The following is an 8,838-nucleotide window of genomic DNA, read 5'->3' as shown; positions in this document are numbered from 1 at the left end:
AGGTAATTAAGCATAACTTGTACCAGTATTGCCTGTTTCTGCAATGTTTTTATGTTATAATATCCAATTTAAACTCTTAATCCCAAAAGAATAAACTATTTATTGGTAGTTAGAAAAAAAAAAACACTTTAATTTATGCTAATTACAATGTCTAGAATCCGAGAGGTAGCAGCAGGAAAGTAACTCATATTTGTAGGAAAGTATCTATTCTAGAATGAAGAATGATAGTACAACTGAACAAATTGGCCCAAGAAGATCAAGTTAAGCCATAATTGGAAATGCTAAAAGTAAAATTACAGAGCTGTAAATAAAACATCATAAACTGTACTAAGTTAATACCCCAAAACGACAGATACAAAAATGACAAGAGAAGAAGAAAACAATTAATCAATATTTTTAAGTCCTTAATAATACCTAAATTTAAGAATAATCATGTTTGAAAAAGAATTATATTCCAGTAGATTTCAATTTTTTTTAAATTATACCTAGGGTCAGAAGGATAAACAGATATAGCTATTAATAAGGCCTAAAAGATGGGGTCCTGACTATGTGTATCACTTTTCTCATTTCATGACCTACTCAGGTCCTAACCCTCTCTGCTCCACCAAACGTGGCATCCCTACTACATATGCTTTTGACATATTACACATGAATTTACCTAGTTTGTGGCAAGCTTTTGTTTGTTCTTGCCTCTCAGATTTCTAGCTTCCAAAACAGGTATTTAATTTACTTCTTTCACTTTTTAGTTTTTTTTTTAAGTAAACACTCACTTGCTGATGTTATTGATTGATTGCTTGATGGATGGATGGATAGATGAATGGGTAGATGGATGGATGCCTATACATGGGCTTGAACTCAGGACCTCACTCTCTCCCTTGTGCCCCTTCCCCCCACACACACATTCAAGACTGGTTCCCTACCACTTGAGCCCTGGATCCACTTCTGACTTCTTGGTGGTAATTGGAAATGTGGCTTCAAACCTTGATCCTCAGAGCTCAGTCTCCTGAGTAGCTAGGATTATAAGCATGAACCACCACCACCCAGGTCATATTGACATTATTTGTGTGTTTGTTTTCCCCAAGCACACAAAAGGAATAAAGTAAAATATTACACAACCGTTTAATTTGTTACTCACTAGGGCAAAATTAGAACTCTTTCCTCCAAAAGACTTATAACAAACTGCTACATATTTATATCTAGGATTGGAAGAACTTAGCATTTTCTTGTCCTGGTGAGATTTCACTGAAAACTGCATTACTATTTTCTCATTCACATAATTACTGCGGCCATCTTGGTAAGCTTGCCGAATGTGCACATGTGCACATGAATGTGGATTCTTATCATTTGTTTGAACTATATTCTATACATTTACCATGCACTCCAAATTGCTTAATACTAATGATTACTTCACAGAACAGAACTTGAGTTTGTGAATGTACTTATCAATTAGATTAATTAATTAATCAATTATTGATTCCCAATTAATTAATAATTCTCAATAGTTCAACCTGACAGTTTCTTTAGTCTGTTTTCACAAACGCAAAATCAAGGGTCAGAAGTGTTAGGAAACCTGCCGATGGCCATACATCTAACATGATTTGGGATTACAATGCAGTTTTTCTGGACAGGTAAGGTAGCATGGAATAGAGCTTGAACCTCCATTTGAGGCCCAGGAAAAATGTTATTTAAAACTTCTCATTAATGTACTTCAATTAATCATAATGCAAGAACATAAATTCATTAATTATAAGACATTCACAGCATTTATATAATATACAAATGGAAGAACTAGGTGAAGAGAGTGGAACTATTTGTGTTAGCTTTCCAAGCTTTCTACAAATATGAAGAATGTTCTATAAGGGAGAAATATAGAAAAGGTGAGATTGATTCAGATCCATTGTATTCATAAGCTGGCTTGTGGAATTAAATTCCTTTGTAAAATTCATTAACAAAAAAAAACCACTTTAAAAATGCTCTAGTAAAAGAAGTATATTAAAACTGTATATAAATTGGTCACTTGTGGCCCAAGGCTATAATCCGGATACTCTGGTACCTGAGATCTAAGGATATCTGTAGCCAGTCTAGGCTTATATATGGGAGAGAATCTTACCTTCAATTAGACAGCCAAATGCCAGGAATGGAGTTGTGGCTCAAGTGGTAGAATGACAGCCTTGAACAGATGAACTAAGCATGAGTATGAGATCATATTTTCAAGCTTCAGTAAGCAGTGCTTAAAATGAACAAGCAAACAACAATATTATGATTAGGTTGGCTACAAACCATGATAATTTGGTATCTACCTCCTGTGCATGTTGACTACCATGTGTGAGTAACTGAGTCTTGGCTCATATTTGCTATGTCTTCTAGCCGTCTTAATTCAATTTGCCAGAAGTAAATATATTTTGATAAATTTACAAATAAGAAAAATGGTAAAAATGAGAGATTAAAGAATTATATGCGACTGCTGAGTTTTGTATTTTACAATGAGGAAGAAAGTTTCAAAATAATAGAGAATAAAGGCTCCAAAATTTTAACAGTATTCAAATTGTAAATATTCATAGATGAACTAGTTTAACTATGCTTGTTTTTTTTGTTTTTTGTTTTGGTTAGGGAGCAAAAGGAGAAAAGTTGTTGCTCTTTAGTTTGCTTTTGTTTTTTAAGATAGGGAATGACACTATTCTCTAGCTGTCCACAAACCATGCTACCTCAGCTTTCCAAGTAGCTGGAATTGTAAAATGAGTTTATATTTGTGTACCCCTATGAATGATTTACATTTTGCATTCCTACCAGTCATTGGTAGCTCATACCTGTAATCATACCTACTCAGGAGACTGAGAATCATGGTTCAAAGTCTGTCCAGGCAGTAAAGTGCATGAGACTCATCTTCAATTAACTACCAGAAAACCAGAAATAGCACGGTGGCTCAAAGTAGTAAGGTCTAGCCTTGAGTAAAAAAAGCAAATTAAATTCATAATGCAAAGAAAAAGTATTGGTTGAGGGTATTTTACTTTCAGATAAAATACTTTTGCTTGAATGTGTCTTGATGCACACATATAACTATGGACATATATAAGAAGAAAGTCTGTGGAGAAAGTGGTATCGTTTAAATAGGGATACAGGTGGACCCATTGCAACAATGAGATGTACACATCGTTATGTCGAAAAATGAACTTTACAACTTTGGTGCGGGGGGTTAGCGGGGAGGATTGGGTGGGGGGCGGGGGGCGGATGGGAATGGATGGGAAGGAGAAACAAAGAAGGAGACTACAATGCTTGATAAAAAATGTACTCATTATCTTGCCCATGTAATTGTAACCCCTCTGTACAGTATTTTCACAATAAAAAAATAAAATAAAATAAAGAAATCAAAAGAAAATAATATGTGTAGCAAAAAAAGGTGTGATCCACTCTATAAAATCTGTTGCTCATCTTTTTTGAGCATTGAGAATTTGCCAAAGGGGAAACACAGTCATTTCTGGAAATCTCAACAAAGTGTCACTTTGTGGAAATGGAAGTGTGTTGAAAAGGAAATAGGAGGTGAGAAAGTAGAAAGTAAATATAGCCAACTCTTTCTGAAATTAGAATTGAAAAGTGAGCTTTGAATATTCCAAAAAGTAGGATTTGACATGAGGGTGATTTTTTCTAAGTAGTTAAAAAATAGTATTGAATGTTTGATGGTAGAACAGTCCAGAGGAGAAAAGCTGCAAGAGAGAAGTGAAAAGCCGCAAGAAAGCATGGAAAATAATTATATGACAAAAAAATGAGGATGAATGAATGAAAGGACAAGTAATTTGTGATTACAGTCAATTTATTGAAGGATGTATGGGTTTTGTGATGTATTTATTACCAAAAGCCTTGGAATAAGTATTTGTGAACAACTGGGAAAATATATAACAATATATTTGTTTATTACACTTTTAGGTATAATAACAAAATTAGTGTAATATTAAACTCTTGAATTGTTCTAAGGTTTCCATTTTGAACTAATAATGGTGATTGAATTTAAACTCTGACATACAACAAATTATGTCATATATGCCACTAGCATGAAAGTAGACTTTCCTTGCATTCTTTCCAAAATCCTGAGTGGAATCTTAATGAAAAAAGATTATTCTATGAAATTAGTCAAATACAATCAATCTAAATGTTTGGTTTTGGAGATATCAAATTTGAAAGGTGAATAACAGCATGCTTATATGTTGTGAATAGAGAAGAACATAGATTTTGAAAGATAAAGTTCCTTTTCATATCAAATAGGCAAAAAGGTAGAAAATGTTACGAGTCTTACAGGGAACAATGTTGAATTTTATTCTATTTTTTTATGTTTATTTTTTGTGAACATGCTGTACAGAGGGGTTAGAATTACATGGGCAAGATAATGAGTACATTGCTTATCAAGCACTGCAGCCTCCTCCCTTGTTTACCCTTCACATCCTTTCCCAGCCGCCCCCGCCTCCCCACCCAATCCTCGCACCCCCCGCCCCCACCCCACCCCCGCACCAAAGTAATAAAGTTCGTTTTCTACAGGACACCTTGTACTTATTGTTGCAACGGGTCCACCTGTATCCTTAAATGACTGGTTTTTCCCCATCTCCTCCACAAATTATACCGACATCAAATATATTGACAGCAGGGGTTATACTGTGGGGGAGGGACATACAAAGCAACAAAGAAGTAATGTTATAAAAGCTTTAGAAAGAAATTCATGAAAGAAAAAAAACACTTAAATACATATCTAAGGGTTCATTTTCCTAACATCACATTATCGGACTTTTTCTGTTTGACTCATACATATACTAGATATTGCAAATAAGGGAAACCATGGGACCTATATTTCTTTCAGCTTGGCTTACTTCATATAATATATTTTTTTCCAAGACTTTCCATTTCCTAACAAATGGGGCAATGTCATTCTTTCTGATGGAGGCATAGAATTCCATTGTGTATATATACCACATTTTCTTGATCCATTCATCTACTGAGGGGCATCTGGGTTGGTTCCATATCTTAGCTACGGTAAATAATGCTGCAATAAACATAGTTGTGTTGGTAGCTTTAGTGTGGTCTTGTTTGTAATCATTTGGGTAAATGCCCAATAGTGGGATTGCTGGGTCATAGGGGAGCTCTATGTGAAGTCTTTTCAGGAACCTCCATCCTGCTTTCCAAAGTGGTTAAACAAGTGTACACTCCCACCAACAATGAAGTAAGGTTCCCTTCTGTCCACATCCCCTCCAGCATCTGTTGTTATTACAGTTCTTGATTTTTGCCATTCTAACTGGGGTGAGGTGGTATCTCAATGTTATTTTGATTTGCATTTCTTTTATGGCTAGGGAGGTTGAGCATTTCTTCATGTGTCTATTGGCCATCCTTCTTTCTTCTTCAGAGAAGTTTCTCTTCAAGTCTTTAGCCCACTTATTTATTGGGCAGTTGTTTCTTTGAGGATTTGTTGTTGGGGGATTTAATTTTTTGAGTTCCAAGTATATTTTAGATATGAGACCCTTGTCCGTTGTATGGCTAGTGAAGGTATTCTCCCAATCCCTGGGCTTTCTATTGATCTTGCTAGCTATGTCTTTTGCCATGCAGAAGCTCTGCAACTTCATGCAATCCCATTTGTCCAACCTTTCTTTGATTTGTTGTGTTTTCGGGTCTCTATTAAAAAAATTTTGGCCTGAGCCAAGGAGACTTAGGGTTTCTCCTACTTCATCCTGTAATGTTTTCAGAGTGTCTGCTTTGACTCCGAGGTCTTTGATCCATTTGGAGTTTACTCTGGTGCAGGGTGAAATATAAGGATCTAGCTTTAGTTTTCTACAAGTAGTTAACCAATTTTGCCAGCACTATTTACTGAAGATGCTGTCTTTCTTCCATTCTATGTTTTTAGCTCCCTTATCGAAGATTACATGGCTATAGGTCTCTAGGTTCATTTCTGAGTTTTCAATACTATTCCATTGGTCCTGAGGTCTGTTCTTATGCCAGTACCAAGTTGTTTTGATTACTATGGCTTTATAGGAGAGTTTGAAATTTGGTATTGATATTCCTCCAGCAGTGTTCTTTCCGTTGAGGAGCGTTTTTGCTATTTTGGGTATTTTCTGTTCCATATGAATTTTTGGATTACCTCTTCTATTTCCTTGAAGAATGAGGTTGGAATTTTGATAGGTATTGCATTGAATTTGTAGATAGCCTTGGGAAGTATTGCCATTTTCAGGATGTTAATCTTTCCAATCCAGGAGCTTAGGAGTTATTGCCTTTTTCTAAGTTCTGTTTTTATTTCCTATTTCAAGATTTTAAAGTTTTCATCATAGAAGTCCTTCACGTCTTTGGTGAAGTTAATTCCTAGGTATTTTATTTTTTGTGTGGCTATTACAAATGGAGTTGCTTTCCTAATTTCAGCCACACTTTTCTCATTGTTGGAAGACAGAAAAACCATTGATTTTGGGGGTTAATTTTATACCCTGCTACTTTGCCAAATTTTTAATCAGCTTGAGTAATTTGGGAGTGGAGTCTACGGGATTCTTCAAGTACAAGATCATGTCATCTTCAAAGAGGGAGAGTTTTATTTCTTCTTTCCCTAATTGTATCCCCTTTATGTCTGGATCTTGTCTTATTGCTGTAGCTAGGCATTCTAATAATAGACTGAAGAGAAGTGGAGAGAGTGGACATTCTTGTCTTGTTCCTGAGTTAAGAGGAAATGGTTTTAGTTTTTCCCCATTAAGTATAATGCTGGCTATAGGGTTGCCATATACAACCTTTATTTTATTGAAGAATGTTCCATGGATTCCTAATTTTTCCAAATCCTTCATCATAAAGGGGTGCTAGATCTTGTCGAATGCTTTTTCTGTATCTATTGAGATAACCATGTAGTTCTTATCCTTGCTCCTGTTGATGTGATGAATAATATTGATTGATTTGCGTAAGTTGAACCAGCTTTGCATCCCTGAAATGTATCCTGTTTGATTGTGATGTGTGACTTTTTGGCTGAATTGTTGAAGTGGATTGGCCAAAATTTTGTTGAGAACTTTTGCATCAATGCTCATCAAAGAAATGGGTCTATAGTTCTCTTTCTTTGATGAGTCCCTGCCTGGGTTTGAGATGAGGGTTATGATGGCTTAATAGAATATGTTCAGTAGTGAACTTTCTCTTTCAATTTCATTGAAGAGTTGGAGGAGTATTGGTGTGAGCTCTGCTTTGAAGGCCTTGTAGAATTCGTCTGTAAAACCATCTGGTCCTGGACTTTTCTTAGCTTGGATGTCTCTTATTGCTGTTTCTATTTCAATGCTTGAGATGGGCCTGTTAAGATGGTTTAACTCATCTTGGTTTAGTTTTGGTATGTCAATATTTGCTAGGAAAAGGTCCATTTCTGTCAAGTTCTCAAACTTATTAGCATAAAGTTTTGAGAAGTATTCCCTTATAATGTTCTGAATCTTGGTTGTTTCCATGGTGATGTTTCCATTCTCATCTCTGAGTTTATTAATTTGGGTTTGTTCTCTTCTTTTTCTGATAAGATTTGCTAAGGGTCTGTCAATTTTGTTTATTTTTTCGAAGAACCAACTCTTTGTTTTATTGATTCTTTCTGTAGTTTTTTTTTGGATTCTAATTCATTTAATTCTGATTTAATTTTAATTATTTCTTCCTGTCTACTGGATTGGGGTTTATCTTGCTGCTCTTTTTCAAGGAGGTTTAGATGTGTCATTATATTGTTGGTTTCATATCTCTCCAATTTGTTGATGTAGGAGATCAGAGCTATAAACTTGCCTCTGAGTACTGCCTCTGCTGTGTCTCAAAGGAGCTGGTAATTTGTGTGCTCATTTTTGTTGAATAGCATGAACATTTGAATTTCCTTTCTAATCTCTTCCATGACCCACTCATGATTCACCAGTGTGTTGGTCAACATTCATGTGTTACTGGACATTCTTTGGTGGCTTTTGGTGTTGAGTTCTAATTTTATTCCCTTGTGGTCAGAGAGAATGCAAGGTATAACTTCAATGTTTCTGAATTTGGACAAGTTTGCTTTTTGGCCTAAAATGTGGTCTATTTTAGAAAATATTCCATGTGATGCTGAGAAAAACTTGTATTCTGATGCTGCTGGGTGAAATATTCAGTAGATGTCTGTTAAATATAGTTGTTCTATGCAGCTGTTTAGATCTGTGGTTTCTCTGTTGAGTTTTTGCCAAGTTGATCTATCTAGTGGGGAGAGTGGTGTGTTAAAATCCCAAACAATTAATGTCTTTGCATCTATGTGGGATTTGAGGGAAAGTAGTGTTTCTTGGATAAATGTGGGTGCTCCATTGTTTGGTGAATGGATATTTAGAACTGTAATATCTTCCTGAAGGAGAGATCCCTTAATTAGTATGTAGGGACCTTCTTTTCTCTTCTCATGAATTTTAATTTGAAATCTATTTTATCTGATATTGAGATTGCAAATCCCGCCTGTTTATGGAGGCCGTTTGCTTGGTAAATTTTGTTCCAGCATTTAACATTGAAAATGTGTTTGTTATTACGGGTAAGATGTGACTCCTGAAGACAGCAGATAGAAGAATCTTGTTTTTTAATCCAACTAGATAGTCTATGTCGCTTAATTGGAGATTTAAGTCCGTTAATGTTAAGAGATAGGACTGAGAGCTATTTGGGAGCTCCTGCCATCTTATCCACCTTCTTGGGGGCTGCGAAAACTGGGTTCTTCCTATGGTTCTTGGATTCTCAGTTTGGGTGCAGTTTCTTGGCTTTTATTGTGGTCTTGTTGGTTTTCTATGTGTAGGACATCTTTAAGAAACTTTTGTAGGGCTGGTTTGGTAGAGATGTATTGTTTCAATTTTTCTTTGCCATGGAATGTTTTTATTTGGT

This window comes from Dipodomys spectabilis, unplaced genomic scaffold (genome assembly GCF_019054845.1).
Source record: "Dipodomys spectabilis isolate Male_0828 unplaced genomic scaffold, ASM1905484v1 ptg000413l, whole genome shotgun sequence".
Taxonomy (NCBI): Eukaryota; Metazoa; Chordata; class Mammalia; order Rodentia; family Heteromyidae; genus Dipodomys; species Dipodomys spectabilis.
Note: the sequence above shows the minus strand (reverse complement) of the source record.